The sequence below is a fragment of the Mixophyes fleayi genome, chromosome 5 (assembly GCF_038048845.1).
Source record: "Mixophyes fleayi isolate aMixFle1 chromosome 5, aMixFle1.hap1, whole genome shotgun sequence".
In the NCBI taxonomy this organism is placed as follows: Eukaryota; Metazoa; Chordata; class Amphibia; order Anura; family Limnodynastidae; genus Mixophyes; species Mixophyes fleayi.
The window spans coordinates 200,668,207-200,690,171 of NC_134406.1; the positions used below are offsets into that span (position 1 = coordinate 200,668,207).

Consider the following 21,965-nt stretch of genomic DNA (forward strand, 5'->3'; position numbering starts at 1 on the left):
AAGTTTTTGGGCTTATTTTCACTCCTACGCTATTATTAACCTCAATAACATTCAATAACAAGCATTTCCACTAATTTACAGTGTATTCTGAACACCTCACAATATAGTTATTAGTCCAAAACGTTGCAACGAGGTATCTTTCTGGACTGCATAGTGGAGTGGTCCCCACAATATAATAAGAAAACCATCAACTGGTCTTAATCGCACCAAAAAATGTACCTGGACTGGGTAGAGGAGTGGGTCACCATAACATAATTTAAAAACCTTGAACTTGTATGATTCGCACCAATAAATGTATCTGGACTGCGTAGAGGAGTGGGTCACCACAATATAATTTAAAAACCCTGAACTTGTATGATTCGCACCAATAAATGTATCTGGACTGCGTAGAGGAGTGGGTCACCACAATATAATTTAAAAACCCTGAACTTGTATGATTCGCACCAATAAATGTATCTGGACTGCGTAGAGGAGTGGGTCACCACAATATAATAAGAAAACCATCAACTGGTCTTAATCGCACCAAAAAATGTACCTGGACTGCGTAGAGGAGTGGGTCACCACAATATAATTTAAAAACCCTGAACTTGTATGATTCGCACCAATAAATGTATCTCGACTGCGTATAGGAGTGGGTCACCACAATATAATTAAAAAACCCTGAACTTGTATGATTCGCACCAATAAATGTATCTGGACTGCGTAGAGGAGTGGGTCACCACAATATAATAAGAAAACCATCAACTGGTCTTAATCACACCAAAAAATGTACCTGGACTGCGTAGAGGAGTGGGTCACCACAATATAATTTAAAAACCCTGAACTTGTATGATTCGCACCAATAAATGTATCTGGACTGCGTAGAGGAGTGGGTCACCACAATATAATTTAAAAACCCTGAACTTGTATGATTCGCACCAATAAATGTATCTGGACTGCGTAGAGGAGTGGTCACCACAATATAATTAATAAAAAACCCTCCACGGGTCTGAATTTCCAAAAAAAAAAATCTGGACTGTGTAGTGGGGTGGCCCCGGTACTAAATTTGATACCTGGCCCACAATACCTCCTCCAAGTTCCAAGTGTAGTGTTTATAACATATTAACACTACACTAATTCTAGCACGTCAAACCCTCTTGTTTTAAATAATGACAGGGCATTTAACTTTTGATTAAATTTTTGGAATTTGTTGACATTTTCTTTTACTTTTTGAACATGGCAAACGACTGTTGAATGGTCACATAATGCCAAAAAAATAGTTGCAAGATGGAATTGTCCTTGGGCCCTCCCACCCACCCTCCCACCCACCCTTATGTTGTTGAAATAGGACATGCACACTTTAACAAACCAATCATTTCAGCGACAGGGCCTACCAAACAACTGTGGCTGAAATGATTGGTTTGTTTGGGCCCCCACACCAAAATAACAATTCATCTCTCCCTGTACAAACTAAACAGGCTCTACTGAGGAAAGATGTCGTCCTCATCCTCAACCTCTGATTCCTCTCCCCCTACAGTGTGTACTTCCTCCTCCTCACACATTATCAATTCGTCCCCGCTGGACTCCACAACCACAGGTCCCTCTGTACTATCTGGATGGCAGGGCTGTACTTCATTGAGGAATTGATTATTCTTTTTTATAAACATAATTTTTTCAACGTTGTGAGGAAGCAACCTCCTTCGCCGCTCACTGACCAGGTTTCCCGCTGCACTAAAAACTCTTTCCGAGTACACACTGGAGGGGGGACAACTCAGGTAAAATAGAGCCAGTTTGTACAGGGGCTTCCAAACTGCCTTTTTTTTCCTGCCAGTAACAATATGGACTGTCTGACATGTCTATTTGGATGGTGTCAGCAAAATAATCCTCCACCATTTTTTCAATTGTGACAGCATCCAATGCAGCGACAGTAGACATGTCTGCAATGGTTGGCAGGTCCTTCAGTCCGGACCAGATGTTATCAGCATCCCCGCCAGCGGCTCTTTTAGGAAAACTGAGCTTTTTCCTCGCAGCCATAGATGTGGAAGTAAATGAGGGTGGAGCTGTTGGCATGTCACGGTCCTCTTCAGAGGACAATCTCCTGACCAGAAGGTCTTTGCACCGCTGTAGACTTGTGTCCGCCGGAAACAGAGACACAACATACGCTTTAAACCGAGGATCGAGCACGGTGGCCAGAATGTATTCCTCTGACTTTAAAAGAGTGACCACCCTCGGATCCTGGCAAAGCGTACGAAGGGCTTCATCCACAAGAGCTACATGCTTTGTTGGATCGCAATGCTTTACCAGCTCCTCCCTCACTTTCTCCAGCTGCTTCTGCAACAGCCTGATCAGGGGAATGACCTGACTCAAGCTGGCAGTGTCGGAAATGACTTCTCGTGTGGCAAGTTCAAACGGCTGGAGAACCTTGCACAACACGGAAATCCGTCTCCACTGCGCTTGACTCAGGTGCATCCCCACTCCTTTGCCTATGTCGTAGGTGGCTGTGTAGGCCTGAATGGCCTTTTGCTGCTTCTCCATCCTCTGCAGAATATAGAGGGTGGAGTTCCAGCGCGTCACAACCTCTTGTTTGAGGTGATGGCAGGGCAGGTTCATGCTTTTTTGATGTGCCTCTAGTCTGCGGTAGGCACTGGCTGAATGCCGAAAGTGTCCAGCAATTTTGCGCGCCACCGCAAGCATATCCTTCACACCCCTGTCACTCTTGAGGTAATGCTGCACCACCAAATTAATGGTGTGTGCAAAACATGGGACGTGCTGGAAATTGCCCATATTTAATGCCCGCACAATGTTACTGGCATTGTCTGACACCACAAATCCACATGAGAGTCTAAGTGGGGTAAGCCACTGGGAGATAATTTCCCTCAGTTTCTCTAATATGTTGTCAGCATTGTGCCTCTTATTAAAGCCTGTAATACACAATGTTGCCTGCCTTTGCACGAGCAGCCATTTTGTAGATGCTGCTACTGATGCAGCTGTTGCTGTTGCTGCCGAAGGCGATGCATCTACCCAGTGGGCTGTCACAGTCATATAGTCCTTTGTTTGCCCAGAACCACTTGTCCACATGTCCGTGGTTAAGTGGACAGTGGGTACAACCGCATTTTTCAGAGCACTGAGGACACTTGATCGTACTTCTCTGTACATTTTTGGTATCGCCTGCCTAGTGAAGTGGAATCTCGACGGGATTTGGCATCGGGGACACAATACCTCCATCAACCCTCTCAATCCCACTCCACTGATGGCGGACACCGGGCGCACGTCTAACACCAACATTGCAGTTACAGCCGCAGTTATACGCTTTGCAATAGGGTGACTACTATCGTATTTTGTGGTCATGGCAAACGACTGTTGGACGGTCAATTGTTTTGTGAAAGACTTAGCGGTCTTACGACTTCCCCTCTGGGAAGATGACCGACTAACAGCAGCAACAGCAGCAGTGGCAGTAGTAGGCATACCGCTGCAGGATTCCTCGTATGAATCCCGTATTGGAGAGGACTCAGTCTGGCTGCTGACTTGGGCTGCAGGACTCAATCTGATGGAGATCGTGGAGGAAGTTGACGAGGAGGGTGTTGCTGGTGTGTATCCAACTGGACCACGGGATTTAGGTGTCCCTGTACCGATGACAGTCCTAGCCCCAGTTCCTGAACTAACCCCTGAACTATGAAGGTTATTCAGGTGACGTATAAGGGAGGATGTCCCTAGGTGGGCAAGATCCATTCCTTACCCCTGCTTATTTGAGCTTTACATAAGCTACATATGGCCATACATTGGTTGTCCGGATTTGGATAAAAATAACTCCAGACCGAAGAGGTGCATTTTTTGGTCTTCTGACCAGGCATGACGATGGGCTTTTTCATCCCATGGACATCAGCTGTTCCCCCCCCCCCCCCGGTGCCTCATTTACAATAACCACATCACCATCCTCATCATCAAGTTCCTCCACAGCGCCAGCTACATCATCAATAGCCACCTCCCGAGCCACCTCTTCCCGTACAGTGATGGGAAAGTCAGGCTTGACAACCACCAACACCCTTGGACTCGCCTTGGGGATTGTGATAGTTTCTCTTTAGAAGGCAGAGTTGTTTGCTGTTTTGTTGCTGACAGCATAACTCTCTTCAATTTTTTGTAGGGGGGGGGAGGAGGAGGGCTAAGATCCTTGGGTGAAGATGGACCACTAGTCATGAACACGGGCCAGGGCCTAAGCCGTTCCTTGCCACTACGTGTCATAAATGGCATATTGCCAACTTTACGTTTCTCCTCAGATGATTTTAAGTTTCTCTTTTTGCTTTTTTTTGAGAACTTGGGCTTTTTGGATTTTACATGCCCTGTGCTAGGAGATTGGGCATCGGGCTTGGAAGACGACGTTGATGGCATTTCATCGTCTATGTCATGACTAGTGGCAGCAGCTTCAGCATTAGGAGGAAGTGGGTCTGGATCTTTCCCTACTTTATCCTCCAAATTTTTGGTCTCCATTATATGTAGCACAAGATACTGCAGAATGTGTGAACCTGGTAATATTGCAGACAGTACCAATGGACTTATACTGTAGGATTGGTTTTGCAAATTTTGTTGTAATTAATTTTTTTTTTAATTATTTTTTTGTATTTTTTTTATAACTTTTTTTTAATTTTTTAAACACTTGGGAATAATGGGGAAATAACTATGCCCTTAGAAGCACAGAGCACAGGACACAGCACCCCTGGACTGAACAGGACACAGCACAGGACCCAGCAGCACCACTGAACTCAAAATTGACAGCGCACAGCACACAGCACCACTGGACTGTCTGATACTGCAGAACACAGCACAGCACAGAACTAAACAGCACAGCACAGAACTAAACAGCACAGCACGAGATCTACCAGGACAGAGGACCACCTGACACACCCTCCCTCTACCCTGATCAATGTCCGAGTGAAGATGGCGGCGACTAGCGGGGAATTTATAGGATCCGAGTATCGCGAGATCCAACAGCGGGATTATGACTCAGAGCCTCGGTTTCAAGTTTTCATTTGGCGCCAATACCCGGATCTGTCTCGGATCCAACTCGAATCGGAAAGGTTCGGGTGAGCTCAGATTCACAAAATCCGAGTGCGCTCATCTCTACTTTTTATACGCTATTTATAACATGGTTAATGTAATAGTGCATAAAATGACTCCAGAAATAAGGATAAACCTACAGAAAACTATGAAGGGCTAAAAATATGGCAAATGGTTATATGATATGTGGAATAGCAACGAAGAGCGATAAACCTTTCAGCCCATGTTGGTCGGACACATTCTAACACAAGCATTATTGTTTGACAGATTCAATAGTCTCCACTAAAAGGAGATTGCATTAAACTAGTAGGCTGTTTGTTAATTGAACTGTGAAAACACCAAGAAATCTTCACTAATACAAAAATATGTACCTTCTAAATTTGTCTTTCATGTTTTTTTTCTTAAGATGCATTGTGAGCACGGTCTGAGCACATTTTCGCAGTCCGCATTCAGGCTAATTATAACTGTAGTACAAAGAAACCATTTATTTATAAAGTATAGTCCAAATTTTTGGTTTAATCTTATCATGATAGATCAAATAACATATCTGCTGGGAGACTTATTTTTTTTACCAGTCTTCCAAGGCTGATTATCTTTATTTAAAAGAACATAACTAGAATGGGTTTCTGATTTTCTCCATTTTTTGTTATACTGTTTTCACATGTTTATTATGTATCATTTCTGTAAACATCTTTCTGACTTTTAATTTATTTACTATTATTTATTTATATAATACTGATCAACATTGTGCAGAGAATATAACTTCAGTCTTTGACCTATTGGATCTTACAGTCAAAATTCCCTGTCTCACACACAGTTAACCTACCATTATATTTTTTGGACTGTAGGAGGAAAAATCATAATAACAAAGATAGGGTCCCGGTCAGAATCAAAACTATTACCCCAGAACTGTGAGACAGCAATGATAACCACTAGGCCACCTTTGTGCCCAAATGAACATTTATCAGATTGAACATTTATTTAGTTAATTGTATTTCAATGTCTTTTTTTTTATTAAATTGAATTTTACCTTTAATCTGTATGCCAGCCTCAGAAACATGTTGGAGATCTTAGATTCTGGTGGTAGCAGCTTGATTAAATGTGTTTCATGTTCTCAGGAAGCGAAGTGCAGATAATTGTGTTGAGTCATTTGGTGTCCTGTTAGTAAAGTGACCAACTGACTACAAGTTAGTTGCATTAATACATATACTTACATACACATCACAAAAAGGTCAAGAGCCTGTCCATAACACCCAATCACTCAAACCAACCATCTGATTCATTCATTCACACACTAAACAGCATACTTTGCTATCTGCATAATCCATTACAGAATTAGGACAACAATAAAAAAGAAAGATTAGGTTGACTGTATGATTTTTTTTTATCTTTAGGAATGTTGTAGAACATGCCCAATATCCTGCATTAAATAAAATCTCCTGTTCTTTCCAAACCCCAGCCCCTCTTGACACATGACAGATTGTTTGGGTGGGGACTAATGTTTCCATTCTTTTAGTCCTATTAAATATAAATCATTCAAAAAACCTATGCTAGGCAAATGAACAACTAATTTGTACCAATTGGTACAAATTAGTTGTTCATTTTGCACATAAGTTAAAACCTGTCTGTATTTTCATGTAGCACACAAATACCTGATAACTTATTTGTACACTGAAATTTAAAGTTGATCTAGGACATGCCCTACCCCAATTGTAAATCTACCATTACATTTTAAATTTAAATCCCCCTCCAATGCAACATGGGTTTTCCAATTTTGTTTGCTTTACCTTCCTGAATCAGGCCCATAATGTACCAAGGCACTCAAGCTGACAATTTCAAAAATATATAAGGTTCAATAATTTAACATACACCACCTGGGCCAATTTTTTATATACACAGAAATTAACAGGAAAGGATAGCACCTGGTTGTGTATTATATATTTTAATAATGTAATATACTAGAAAGAACTACATGTAAGAAACATTTGAATTAAATATCATTTAATATCTGTCAGAATTCATTAAAAAGAAAATGGCTTCACTTCAACAAAATAATCAAAAAAGGATCTTTTATTAAATTTATATAACAATAAAAAGTTAGACTACTGCTAAATTACTAAAAACGAAAACAAAAAACAGATAACAAAATTTTATGGGCTGCACGTGAAACTATTACATATGTTACAAATGTGGTCCGTGGGAATGCAGGCTATTCAGTCAAATTTCTCTTAGGTTTCTGTAGATGTCATTTCCACACCCCTATCCTGGAACAGTAAATAGATAACTTTTTCCTACCGCCCTTGCCTTTCCCTATCACCGCAGTAGTTAACTCACCTTAGAGAAGTGATGGCTAACCTGTGACACTCCAGGTGTTACTACAAGCCCCAAAATGCTTTGCCAGTAGATAACTAGTTGATAGCTGTCAAAGCATGCTAGGGCTTGTAGTTTCACAACACATGGAGTGTCACAGGTTAGCCATCACTGCCTTAGAGTGTCTCTGCCTCTTCTACTTTCTGGCTCCTCTCGGCTCTTCTGCAGTGAAAGCAGTTTGACGTCATTAGGTCACGTCAGTTACAGGGAGCCGGGCGACAGCAGCCTCTATGGTTGTGGCTTCCTTCCATGAGCCATGCAGGTGTTGTGCGAGTGTGGTATGCTTTGGTTCAGGGGAAAATGGCACCTCCTCAGCTTTGCTCCCTGGACCCTGCTTGTATCTAACAATGAAACTTATGGGTACATAGATCTACTGATATATAGGCGTAGGTTTAGTTTACACACAATAGGTGCCAATGTCAATCCACACTTATTTTATATAGACACATGAACAAGTAATTAATGACTTACTGTGTCGGTTGTGAAAGTTCATAAACAAAAGGTAAAAAGGTACATACAACTTCAAGAATAGGAAATATGTCCAACTCCCATATCAAAGATGTGCTTGAAACATAAAACCATACCGTAAGATTTCAATTCAATTACTGAAGCTTTTGTTATCAAGCACATTTGTTTTGTAGCTTTCAAATATGATACATTTTGTTCACTTTGCACTTGCATTTCATCATTTCATTTCTCTTCTTTGTATCATTCTTGTGTCTATTTTCTATTGATATCACAAAACATTTCATCTTGAAAAAATATACAGCTGTCTCCAAATAGATTATTTGTCAAATGCACCACAACTGTCATATAGTGCTTCATCTTGTGAAATATAATAGCACTTTGGTGAGGGGAAAATGTAATTGCAGCAAACATCTGCATTAAATGTCATTACGTGTCTCGGCTGAGTAATGTGACTTTCTGTATTCTGTAGGTTGTTGTGAGATTCATGTAGGGAAAAACACATTTAAAAAAAACATGTTTTGCAGAATTACAGTATTACATATTGAGTCTTTGTAATGTTTAGGTATTTGAGGGGGGATTTTCATATCAAGAAAACATAACATAAAAATCATGACACCACAAGTAAAAAATATTACAAAATCAACTTGCTGAAAATGTTGCAGAATAATTACAATTGTATTTTTGATTTTTTTTTTAAAAAGTAACAGTACAAAATATGGGAAAGTGTGGTTAATAATACATATATGCTGAATATTGGGTAATGTCTGTGATGAGTAAGCAGCTATAATACTATCAATGTATTGGGAGAAAAAGCAACATACTTTTGCCACTTCTTAATACCTTGACAATTGAATACAAAGGAAAACATACTGGGTCTCATTCATTAAGGAATGCAAAGCAAACGTAATGTGTGGAAGGGATGGCAAATTAGGCAGGGGGGATTACTTCCTCAGTTGAAAAAAAAGAAAAAAATTAATTTTACCATCACAATCTTATCACATTTTTGAAACATATCTTTGCTCTGTGGGTGTACTTTGTACATATTTTCCAAGCTTAGCCGACTTCAGAAGTTGTACATAGAGTGAAACTCTCTACAAAGGTTGATGTTATGCTGAACAAAGTATTAGCCAGATGACTACTACTTTTTGGAGGTACATGCAGATATTTTGGGGGGTAGAGAGGGAATTGCTTTGTAACCAACACTTATAGGGCCCATGATATCAGACACTTGTGGAATGGCAAACTTTGCGCTGGCCTATGAAAAGTCACATTTAGGAAAGAAAGGTTTTCCTAGGATTACACTTTTATGCTGCAAAACAAAATACTTCATATTAGACTACATTATAACATCAAGATACGTACATTCTTGTGCATGGCCCTGGGATGCCCCTGCCTCCTCCACAAAGGTCTCCTTCAAGGCCTCTTCCTCCAAGGTCTGCTCCTCTATCACCAGGGACTGCTCTCTGTCATCCGCCTGGGCCTCCTCCCTTGCCTGCAGATTTTCCCAGGGACATTGGCGTAGACATTCCATTGGAAGAAATATTATCCATAAGTTTATTTATAAAGGTTATCTCTGCCTCACACATATATAGAGACATCCAGATAATGACAGGTTGCATTTTGAAATATCCAATACCAAACATGGACCATCAGCGGCCAAATAAACGTCTACACCACTTTCATATGGACTTGACCTGAAAGGTTTATATTAATCAATACTGATTCTGATATTTCACAATTACAGAGAAGGTCTTGTATTTTGCCCAATGAAGGTTAATACAAGCCATACTGCTTTGTAATGGGCCAGATTTAACAGTAATCTTAGCTTGAAAAATATTTAAAAAAAAAAATTTAATTGTGAATTTTAGTGATTTCGGAGATGAGCTCTGGCTGTCCCCTCTGCAAATTGCTCTGCCGGCGTTGTAGTTGAATCATGCTGTGTCTACAGCCTAACCTGCATTGCAGACACAGATTGACAGCCTTGTAGGCCTAATTATTCTCCTCAATGGAGATGAACTGAGCTAATGGACCAGAACAACAGTCCATTGTAGCAGTAAGTACCCACAGTTCGGCACGGGAGAATTTTGTTGCAGTTATGTTTGCAACTTGATGAGACTTTTTTTTTTTATAATTCTTTATTTTGAATGGCAAATCAAAAATATACAAAAAACATGACAGTAAGACTATGGTGCAGACAAGGAGAAATGCAAATGGTATGGTGAAATTGCCATATTGTGTCCAAGCCTAATATATTATGATGTATGACCAATTTTTAGGACTTTACAAGCATTATTGAAAAAGTAGACTGCACAAATAGTGGCAGATGTGGGGAAGGGCAGTCGGGTCAGTAAAAAGGTGGGAGGGAGCAAAAGGTAGTCTAGTGTGGATACTCAGAAACAAACAAAATGCAGCTAGCCCACTCACCACACATAGGCAATCATGGGAGAGTAATGTTCTGTGAACAGCTATGGGCTCCAGACTTGGCCCGTGTCATGAATGTAGTAGGTAATCTCTTCTATGGTTGCAACTTGTCAAATTTCCTTTAAAAGGAACAGAAAAAGACAAAGGCTTTTTTTCCAGTTGAGGGCTACAAGGGACTTGGCGGTTTGTGAGCAGTCAGTTTCTTGGAAAATTTGTCAAGATCTTGGAGAGGGTGACACAGCAGGAATATTCAGGGGTCCTTTGAAACTGGAGCCTCAAAAATATTGGCTTGTAAAAATATAAAATATTTAAGAAGCCGTGGACCAAATCCCAGAAGGGGGCGATTATAGGGCAAGTTCGCCAAATGTGGAGCATGTTACCACAACACCACCAGTAATCGGGTGACAAGGAGGAAAACATTCTATGAAGTAGAGTGGGAATATAGAACCAGTGATAACAAATTTTGTAAGAAGTTTCTTTGATTTTGGTTGATATGAAACTTTTCATGTCCTCCCAAGCCTCATCGCCTGGAGGGGACCAAGATCTTTTTCCCAGTCAGCTTCATGGAATCTTGGAGAGGGAAAGGCGGTAGCAAGAAAGACACTGTAGATTTGGGAGAACATGCTCTTGGCCAAGGGGTGATGCTTACAAATGTCTGATTTGAAAAATTCAAATGAGCTGAGTGTCTGGAATGGGGATTAGCATTGAACACAGTATAGTGAATAATGGGGGTCAGGGGAGATATCGCTGAGGTAAGTTTCTGTAACAAAAATTACCTGCTCCAAACTCCTGTGTTGCTGATTTCCTCTGCCTCTGTAGAATTTAGCGCTTCCTGGTTCGGGCGGTCACATGATTGTGGCTGGGAGGCGGCATATTCAAATCTGCAGAGTATAAAAAGCTCATTCTGACACTGCAGCAGCATCAGAGCAAAAGGTATTCATTCCCAGACTGACTCTCTGTTATGCTGAATTGCTGCTGACCTTGGCTTCCCATGTGATTCCTTCTTGGAGAGTGCTTCTTTATTATTATTATTATTATTATTATAATTATTATTATTGTTACTATTATTATGATTTATTTAGCAAAATAATTCTGTGAAGAAACATTAGGAGCAAACTGAAAAGTGATTATGAAATGCTTACATTTTCATTGATCTGTGATATGTGCAAAATCTTTGTGTATTAATGAATACAATTGATATCTAGTTAATGCACCATGGAAGCACCCCCATTTGTTTACTCTTTCATTATTATTTATTTCTTAGTAAGGCATCACAGATTCCATAGCGCCGGATACAGAAGCAATTAACACATAGATGAGGTAATAGGCATAAGTAGCGCAGATGAGTGTGAGTAATTCTATGGGGACTCAGGCGGAGTACAGCAAATTACATGACAGGATATACAAGGGAGTCAGACAGTAGACAGACATGGAACAAAAAGTAGAGAGGACCCTGCCTGTGAGAGCTTACATTCTAGAGGGAAGGGAGGTGAGAGACAGTAGGACTATCTGGGAGAAAATGGAGAAGGCAGGCAAAGAAAGAGGAGGTGATGGATAATATGTTCAGGAGGTGGTAGAAAAGAAGTGCTTGAAAAGGTGAGTTTTGAGTGAAAGTTTAAAGGATTGAAGGTTGGGGGAGAGTCGAGTGAGGCGGGCTATGGAATTCCAAAGAATAGGGACAGTACGGCTATATGCAGCCTTAATCTATTTAGTTGTTATCGCGATTAGTATATCTTGTACAGGGAATTGAACTGCATAGGTATTTTAAGTTAATTCTACACCCTCCGATTTCTATCCAATCAGGAGATAGATGGAGGATCTTGTGTATGAACCGATTCCATTATAAGGTGAAAACTATGTTAATCATGCAAGTGGGTTATTTAGTAAGGTAAACGATTATTGGCCTATGAAAATTATACATCAGCAGAGGGGAGTGATCTGTACTATAAAAGAAATTTCAATACAAACCATTGGGTTTTGTCCTGGAAGAAGCGAGCAGTGAAACGTGTGTCGGCATTCGCCTCGCTATGCACAAATCCATATGTCCATATTAGCTTAGATAGTTTAACAATTTAAAGAGCTAGCCAGTGAGCATATTGATATACAAAATACCAGGGATGGAGTGGTTATAAAGTCATTAAAGCAGAAAAGGATGCAAAGTCACCTCAGGCACAATTGTGCAAAGTATACAATGATACAATAATGCTGCTGTAATAGCAGCTCCGATTATTTTAACAATGTTTTGTTTTGAATGTCAACAGTCGTGAATACGAATCATATTATCAGTGGCATAAAAACACACCAAGTATATGGCTGTCATAAGGGCAGTCAGGACATGAGATTAAAATCAGCTGTGAATAAAAAAACATACGTTATAGTGCCTGGAGGTGCAATTTTGAAAAGAGTTATACTCTAGAAGAAGCAATCCTTAGACCAAATGATACATCGGTGACACTATGATAGGAAATGAATAGTCCCCAGCAGGGGCGAACGGAGGATTGTCTGGGGGGGGGGGGGTTTCCCCCCTGACCCCAAAAAAAAAAAACACCCCCCCGCGAGAGCTGCTGCTCCGTTTCTTCAGCGCTGTCCTATACAGCAGCCGTGGTGCTGTCTAAGAAGCGACCGCGGCGGTGCTGTATACACTACAGCACCGCCGCGGACGCTTCTTTGACAGCGCCGCGGCTGCTGTATAGGACAGTGCAGCTATAGCGGCCACTTAGTTAGTGCAGGGGGGGGTTTCTGGAGACTCAGAAATCCCCCCTGCGTGCGCCACTGCCCAGGGTACAACGGGAACCGCGTAATTGCAATCAATATAGTCCCTGTTTTAAAGTTTGAAGCATTTATTGGTAGAGATATGTGATGATGCATATTTATGCACAATAATTTTGATAAGCATCTTTACACACGATAGTGAAAATCTATAATTTAATAATTGGTATGGGTTTGGTCTTTATCTTGTGGACTAGCTCATTATGGGGATATAAGAAGTGGATTTAATAATTGACACAATATATTTTGACATTTGTTGATGGTAATTAATAGAAAATGTGAAGCACAGATTATTTGCAAAGATTAATTAAATTAAAGAAAAGGCAAAAAATGTTGTTGTGAATATTTATTCAGACTGACAACAGTGAATCACAAGACAATATATATATATATATATATATATATATATATATATATATACCATCATAACACAAGACATATCATTGTGATTGACTAATACATTTTTCACCATTTTAAACATTTTTTTATTTTTTTCACTTTACACGTTATTGTTTTTAAATATTTCGCTACAGCTAAGAATTTATAATAATAGGAATTGTTTTTAATAAGATTTCAATAAAATGTAAGTTTTATTAGCAAGTGCTAATTCACTGAGTGCCCGTGTAAAACACATTCTGTCTCCGTTAGTTCTCAGTTAACCATAGTAAGGAGGTAGGTGCTTTAAATAGACAGGCTGACAGGTACTTAAGCCAATCAAGTGAGTGTAGGTTGTTTTGAAAAGACCACATGTGCGCACGCTCAGTTCAGAGCAGCCAGAAAGAGAGGTTAGCTGGTGCAATGTTTGACAATGCCTTGGTAAAATTCCACTCAAGACAAAGAAATGCTGGTTGTTAAATGTATATGTTACAATAATTTTGAACAATTAGTAGAAAGATGAACCCATATATATGCACCGACTTTCATTTGAAAAAAAAAGTTATGAAATCTACTAATATGGTGCAAAAACGTGGATGATATTGAGTCAAACATAGATGTTTATGTTTCTTTTTTTTCTATCCACTATGTTAGTTGAAGTTGCAGATACAGTGGAAGAAGAGGAGGACCCAGTGGAGGATACTCTAGATGTGGAAGACACAGAGATGGATGAAGAAGCAGGGGGCAGTGGCCAGCCTTCCAACATTCATGATTTCATCCTTAAACTGTTCCAGTCAAATCAATTCCTAGAAAACACCACCCATGACATCAGCACAACCCTAACCTATCTTCTTCACACTTTACAACATATTGACTCTACCCTGACCCATCTCACCAACCTCATTGCAAAATATGTCACCACTAGCCCTCCTGCCCCAATGCCTTATATTTCCTCTCCTGCCCCTATGACACATGAAACCAATCCTTTCCCTATGACACATATTTCCTCTCTGCCCCCTATGGCACATTATCTCATTCCTGCCCCTCTGCCAATTTTCTCTCCCTATGACCCTATACCCCAAGTTTTCCCTTGTTATTCTCTCCAACTTTACCCTCCTTATCCTGACCAGGTTTACTCTCAATTGCCCTCACTATCCTCCACAAGTTTACCCGGTTGCTCCATTACCAACTTCAGTCCCAGTGCCATCTCCAGTCCTACTGCCCTCTGCTGCTCCACTGCCCTCTGTTGCCCTACTGCCCTCTGCTGCCCCACTGCCCTCACTTTCCCCTCCACCCTCTGTTGCCCTTCCACCCTCTGTTCCTCTTCCACCCTCTGCTTTCTCATTGCCCTCCCTCTGATTCTTCACCACAGTTGCAGTCCTCTTCATGGGTAACCAGAAGTCAGGGTTCACTAAACACTGCTACTGATGTTGGCCCAGGGGGCAAGCGTGCTTTTAGAAATAATAGACTAATTTGCACATGTGGTTATGTTTCTCGCTGTTTGTTTGTTTACACTAATACAAGAAATTGCAAAGGAAATGGTTTCCTTGGTTTTTTTATGTCCATTTACTTCAATAATTACTTTTTAAATCCCAAACGGTACTTACATGTAAAGTATGATGAAAACCCTTATTCTTTATAGCTGGAATAGCCTTGGGAATCCTATAAAGAAAGCAAAAAACAAGAACAATGCAACTGAGTCTACAAGTATACCATAATGCAAAGAGTTTTAATATTTTGCAAATATGGTAGACCTACCATTTATGACTACAGTGTATACCAATGTATTTAGGCCAAGAAAGGGTTACTTGTAAATAATGATGTGATAGAAAATAGTTGCTAATGACCTTGCGTCACAATGTGGCCTTGTACCTTCTTGTCTCTGATGCAATCTGCAGATTTTGTAGTCTTCTTGTACATTATAGACATCTCACCTAATCATAGACCCTGTAGAATCCCCACTCTCTGCTCACTCTCCTTGCACCTTCCCAAACCTTTCCATCGACCCCGTATTTGCCATGCTTCCAACCTTATCCACATATCTCTGCGACCCTCTCCCCAAGATGGAATGCCATATCTGATTGTAACAAACTTGCATCCATTCATGATCTATTAATTTCTTAATCCCTCAACCGCCTTGCCAGTACAGAAACTTGGCTCACCTCCTCTTACACTACTTGCCCTGCAACTTTCTCCTACAGAGGACTTTCCCTCAGCCATGACTCTAAACCCAGACACAGACAAGGTGGTGGAGTAGGCATTCTACTCTCTTCAAGTTGCACCTTCCAAGTCATGCACTCTAAATACTCACTCTTATTCTCTTCCTTTGAAGTCCACACTATTTGTTTATTTTATAATTTTCACCTTTGTTTTGTTGTCATTTATCGTCCCAAAGGTCCAGTTTTTCAAGTTCTTTACAACTTTGCAGCCTGGCTCATGTACTTCCTATCATCTGACCTCACTACTCTCATTCTAGATGATTTCAACATTCCCATTGATAAGCCCACTGTCTCTTCTACCACTAAACTCCTTTCACTTATTTCCTCATTTGGTCTGTCCCAGTGGACCTCATCTCTCACCCACTATCATGAACACTTCCTTGACATTGTTTTCTCTTGCTACTGCTCAAACTCTAGTTTCATCAACTTAGCATTCTCACTCTCCGACCACAACCTCACCTTACCTCATGATAATGACATCTAAATACTCTTCACACAACTCACTTCTCATTTTCACTACAACAACTATTTTCTCCTATGTCTGCATTGTCCTGCCCTAATCAGGCTGCCTCTTTCAACAACAAAACACTCACCCTAAACAGTGCAGCTCCAGCTACCACATGCAGTCTCTTATGGTTGAAACCATAAGAGACTGCATGTGGTAGCTGGAGCTGCACTGTTTACATTGTCTGCATGTATCCGCCCCTTCATCACACTTTTCTATCCCTGAAATAAAATCTGTTGCAAGGGTCCTTTGTGCTCATTGATTTGGACACTGCTGCATTCTGTGACATATGTTCCAGTTCCGGACATGTGCAGAGTAATTATGTGCATTGTGCGCAAAGTATCGCCAGTTACGCTCCTTAAATAACCAGGCCCACTATTTAAAAAAAAAAAAATATTTGCAGTGTATTATGGTTCATTTACACATTTTTAATTTCCTCTTTTGTGTATGGAACACACCAAGGAAAATTGTGGACAAAAGAGGAGGTTTAGGAATGAGTGTTAGGACTTGGTAGACAAATTGCTTTTTTTCCATTATTCCCTAATTTTGCCTTAGAGAAAAATCTAAAGAACATGTTGGATGTATGACATAAATCTTATAAAGAGGTAAGTTTGACAGGAATGCTGTTATTACCATATAGATAGTTGGGGGTCATTTTGATATCTGCTTCACAACTATTTTCCACTGTATTCACAATTTTTAACCTCAACCTCCAAAAATTTTTGTGATTTAACTGCTCCATTTGTGCACAAAACAAGGCCCTGAATGGGATGATATGAGGCACATTGGCATTAACTAAAGTGCTGCCCACCTATAAGCACACATTTCCTTTGCCTGGTAGTGCCACTTCCTCTTCTTTCTCCCCCAGCTTTTGTCACTTACACATCACTCTCTGCTACTCACTGTACTATGCCTCAGCACTTATATACATTTCACAATGCCAGTTCACATACTGGCATTTTCCCTGTGCCATCCACATAAACATTTTACTGTCTCTTTTATATACACACCACAAACTGAAAAAAATAAGATTACACAGTAACGGCCATGAAAATGCCTGTCCCAGGTAATACTCTACATTTTTTAAATTAAATAGTACATAAAGATTTAAAAGTGATTGTTGAATTATTACAACATGCACACCATTTTTAGTGGGAGGGGTATTAAACAGAAATCTGCATCATTTGAAGAAGAGAACTCCTGCGGAAAGATCACTTTGAAGTCAACAGTGCAAAAACTTTTTTTTATAACAAATTTTCAAATCAAGTAAGAGAAAAGACCATTTCTTTAAATTATTTTTTATTATTTCATTTTCATAGTCCTAATTATATATTTTTAATGTACATATAATTAGAATTACTATTTTAATCTTATCTTTTTTAATTCACAGTATTTGATCACCGTTCCTAAAGGACATGAAAAGGATGATGTATTCATCGACATATTTGGGTAGCATAGAGGTATTATTTTTTATTATCAAATATGGAATTTAAGGAATTAAATACCTTTGATATTTACATTTTATCTGCTTTTTCAAAATATTCATGCAAATTTAAAAGTTACACTGAAAGTTATAATATATAAATATATATTTTTACGAACATCTGCTGGAGTAACCCAACATGTCAATGTGGCCTTGGAAATGGGAAACACTTCATTGAAAGCAACTTGTGAACATGGTAAAGGTTCCATTAAGTACATTAGATTCTATATTTTTTCCTGTCTTGAAAAATGAAATAAATTTAAATGTTTTTTAAATTTGCAGAAATACACATTCCACAACTTGAAGATACAATGCAGGATTTACTGCAGGATTATCATTTGGAAATATCCAGTTCTGGAGAAAGATAATGGTGAGTTTTCTAATATACGTTTGTGGGGGCATAATCATCACAATACCCTTTCTTTATATCGTTTGAAGAATAATTATGGTGATATTTTATTTTTTTATTTTTTTACTTAGATTCAGAAGTTTTTAAAGGAACTCCAGAATTGTTTTCTCCAGACTATCCAGTCCGTGAAGGTAAGTTAAATATAAATTTATATTTGTTTTTTGACCTATATACATTTTTTATCTATTGATATTGAACACACTGCTAGAGCCAGGATACGCAGGTAATTTTGAAATCTACTTTTTAAGCTTTTCTAATTTCTTTTAAGATGTGCAAATCTGCATAGATAATGTTTCTTCTTCTTTTAAAGAGGTATTGAGAACATTCAATACAATTACACAATTTGTATCTGAAATACAAGGACAACAAGAATCTCCAACAAACACCTGAGAGTGGCATGCTTGCATTCCTAAAGAGATTTCAGGGCCTTATATCGGTGGATGTGGTTGTGATAAGGATATTTCATTCTCAGCATATATTTGATATATATTTAAAACCACAGGGCTGAATCAACCATGTTGTCATTGATGAACAATAGTTTTAGAACATGTTCTAGAAGCTTGCATTTACATATCAAATGTTGTGAGCCAACTTCCTGTAACATGAATTGTTCCATCCCTAAGGTTTAATATTTTATGACACAGAGCTAAAAGCTCTCTCTTTCTCTTACTCCCCACACAAGGAGCACACATCCTCTCGGGCTGTACATGACATAAACTGTAAGTTGAATGGAATAGAGTTTTGTATGTGTGTGGGGCAGCCTGGAAGGCCATTTATACTAGATTGTGGATGACATTATGGAGATTTTTGAAGATCTATATAGACCTATGATGACGGTCTTAAGCCTGGAAGTGTAGATATACCCATTACATCCTTCATCTAATATGTCCTCAGGGCTAATGCAAAAGAACTCTGAAACAGGGTGTACTTTGTATTCCTACATTGCTACAGCATACACCAAGGCAATGGTTGAAGTGGATTGGTATACAGTGGTATGCCATACTGTCATGTCTCTACTGCCTTCATTGTAAAACTATTAAATGCCATTAATTACATTTTCTGTACCACCACTTCTAAGTGTTCGTACAGCCACATCTAAATTTCCACTTTGGTCACTGCCAACAGGAATAGAGCACAAAACAGTGGACTTTGTTTATTTATTCATTATTTATTTATCATAGCTTATAATTATTTTTAAAATTATATATATAAATATATATTGCAAATAACAAAAAGCTTAACACAAACAATTCAGATAAATACGTAATCAGTCTCAAAATAAGATCAGATAAAAATAACCAAAATTTGGTACTTTAATGCAATGCTGCAAATATTGCTGTATATATTTTTGTTTCAGACTGTAGAAAATAAATATTTTTGGACATTGAGGTATTTACTGTGTTAGGTTTGACCTATTTTTTGTAGTACGATAAATTATTTTGTCAATAGTAGAAGTGAAAATCATTTTATTTTAGGCAACCCATTTTTAAGACATATGAAAGATTGCAAATGAAAATGACAAAACTCTTGTCAAATTCTTCAAAATCTGACATATTAAGATAGGAGTAAAGGGATGTTATTTTAGAAGATTCAAGCATTCAAGTTAGCTTAAATTTTCTTCTAAACAGGTATATACAAGTATATTGCAATTTTCTGCTTAAATGTTAAATGAATTAACCTTATGGAATGCATAGACATAAATGGTAATTGTTTTAATTTCTTTTATACATTATGTTTTGGAAATATATTTGTTAATTTGAACACTTCAGGGAACACACAAATCTTATTAAACAAATTATTACATGATTTTATTCAGCATGCACAAGTAAGGGAAGTTATTGTAGTGTATTGTACAGTATTATTATTATTATTATTATTATTATTATTATTATTATTATTATCCTTTATGTATAAAGTGCAGACATATTACATACATTACATAATGCTATACATTATTATTATCCTTATTAGTCTTTGTACCCATGGCAATTTACACAGCATTAATCCTGGATTTATTTTGGGATTCCAAGTTGAGTGTACAACAGTAAATAATTTGCAATAGTACTTGATTTAATATTCCGTAGCAGAATTGCCTCAGGGTGTCGTGTAGCATGATCAAAACTATCAATACATATTGATGCCCTCAGGCAGACTTCTCCAAGGGACTCGCTAAGTCCAAGGCAATTTGCTCAAATGGAACTGGAATATAGGGAAAAGTACTAGGGGAGGTTGATAGTCTGGTTTAGGGGCAGTCCTGCTGGCATACTGGACAGGCTTGACAGTATGTCTTGACTTGTGGATTCCCAGTCAGTAAAACCTGAGAAGCATCCAATTTAGAGTCTTTTCTCTCCCAAATTTTCCCCGAACGGTGTGTATGGGCTGTCGTTAGTACCAAAGGGAGGTGTCCCTCTTGCACCAAGAGTTGATGAATTATTATCTCCTGTACCACCGCTACCCTATAGAGCAGTTCCCTTTTTATTATAAAATAAGGTTCTCCTCTGGGGGGTTCCTAAGCCTTCCATACCCCATTCATTTCCACCACATATTTATGAGCATTTTCTAAAGTACGGTCCCTCGCAAAGTCCTGGGGGTAAATGTATCAAGGTGCAATTTTTTTCAGCAATTGGAAATCGCTGCAAATCGCTAGAGATCACCAGCGATTTTATGTGCAGTCACCATATGTATTAATTTGCTATTTTGATATTCCAAAATCCAATCTCTGGCAATTTGTGTTGACTTTAAAACACCTAATCCGCCCATGTTTTAGTTTAACTTACCGGAAATTAAACAGAAACTTGTCGAGTTTCAAGAGAAACTAAAACTCATCTGAGATTTAACAGAAAAAAGCATGCTGTTAGAGCTATCTGGCCAATGTTAATATAACAGGAGACACAATAAAAGTTTCATTTATGAGGGTAATCAAGATTTCTTGTTTAGAGGGGCAAAAATGATTATTAACTTTCTTACAGGGGGCAAATTATTTAAGTATAAGTTAGTGGGTCAAATTTCTTTAATAATTATATGTATGGGATTTTTTTTTATTTTATTATTATTTATTTCATTAACAATGGGGCAATAATTATGTTTTTATGGTGTGGAAACACCTAATATTTCCAGATGGGGACATACTTTTTGCACTACAAGTGGCAGCATACACATGAGCACAAGTGCATGTCACAAGTATGTAATTTAAATTGTGTCCCATCTGCTAATATTAAGTGTTGTGACATGATAAGAAAAATATGATTGCCCCACTGGCAATTAGATAGTAAGTCAATATAAAAAAACAAAAAATTAAACCATATGTTCATTACAGAAATTTGCACAACTAATTTATTCGTAAAATAATTTGTCCCCGTAACTTCATTTTAAGTCATTTTGCCCCTCTAAATCAAAAATCATGCTTTACTTAAACTTGCAATGTGCTTCCTCTAATATTAACACAGACCAGCAGTGTAATAATGATGTGTTTGCTAATCTCGCCTATAGAAAGCAGCATGTTGATTCTGGCAATATTAAATTCAAACTCGGGTGAGTTTGCAAAATCGCAGCTTCATACATTTGGCGTCTTCTATTGCTAGAGTGGCAAAAGGTTGGGACTGCGATTTGTAGCAATTTTGCAAATGGCAATTTTGAAGCAAACACTTTACTGGCAATTTTCAATCAATACATCAGCGAATTTAAACTCGTGCGAGAAAATCACTGAAAATGTAAAATCACTCCTTGATACATTTACCCCATGGAGTAATATAGCCCTGGAGATTGGAGACCAATCGTCTCCACCCTCTGGCAAGGTTTCTGTTTTCTTCCCACTTTCTCCAGCCAGGACCTTTCTCTCCCGTTTTATGGAACGCGTGACATCTAACTAGTCGCAGCCAAAGTCTGGAACCCAGACTCAAGTTAATGCGGCTTCTC

At 38.7% G+C, this 21,965-nt stretch overlaps 1 long non-coding RNA gene across 1 annotated transcript; it reads right to left on the reverse strand.

Moving 5' to 3' along the window:
• Positions 1 to 7,708: 7,708 nt before the first annotated feature.
• Positions 7,709 to 15,098, reverse strand: LOC142157811 (uncharacterized). The gene is made up of 4 exons (XR_012692647.1): positions 15,042 to 15,098; positions 11,067 to 11,171; positions 9,232 to 9,361; positions 7,709 to 8,332 (listed from the first exon to the last, which is right to left on the reverse strand). It is a non-coding gene; the product is annotated as an uncharacterized LOC142157811 (long non-coding RNA).
• Positions 15,099 to 21,965: the final 6,867 nt, after the last annotated feature.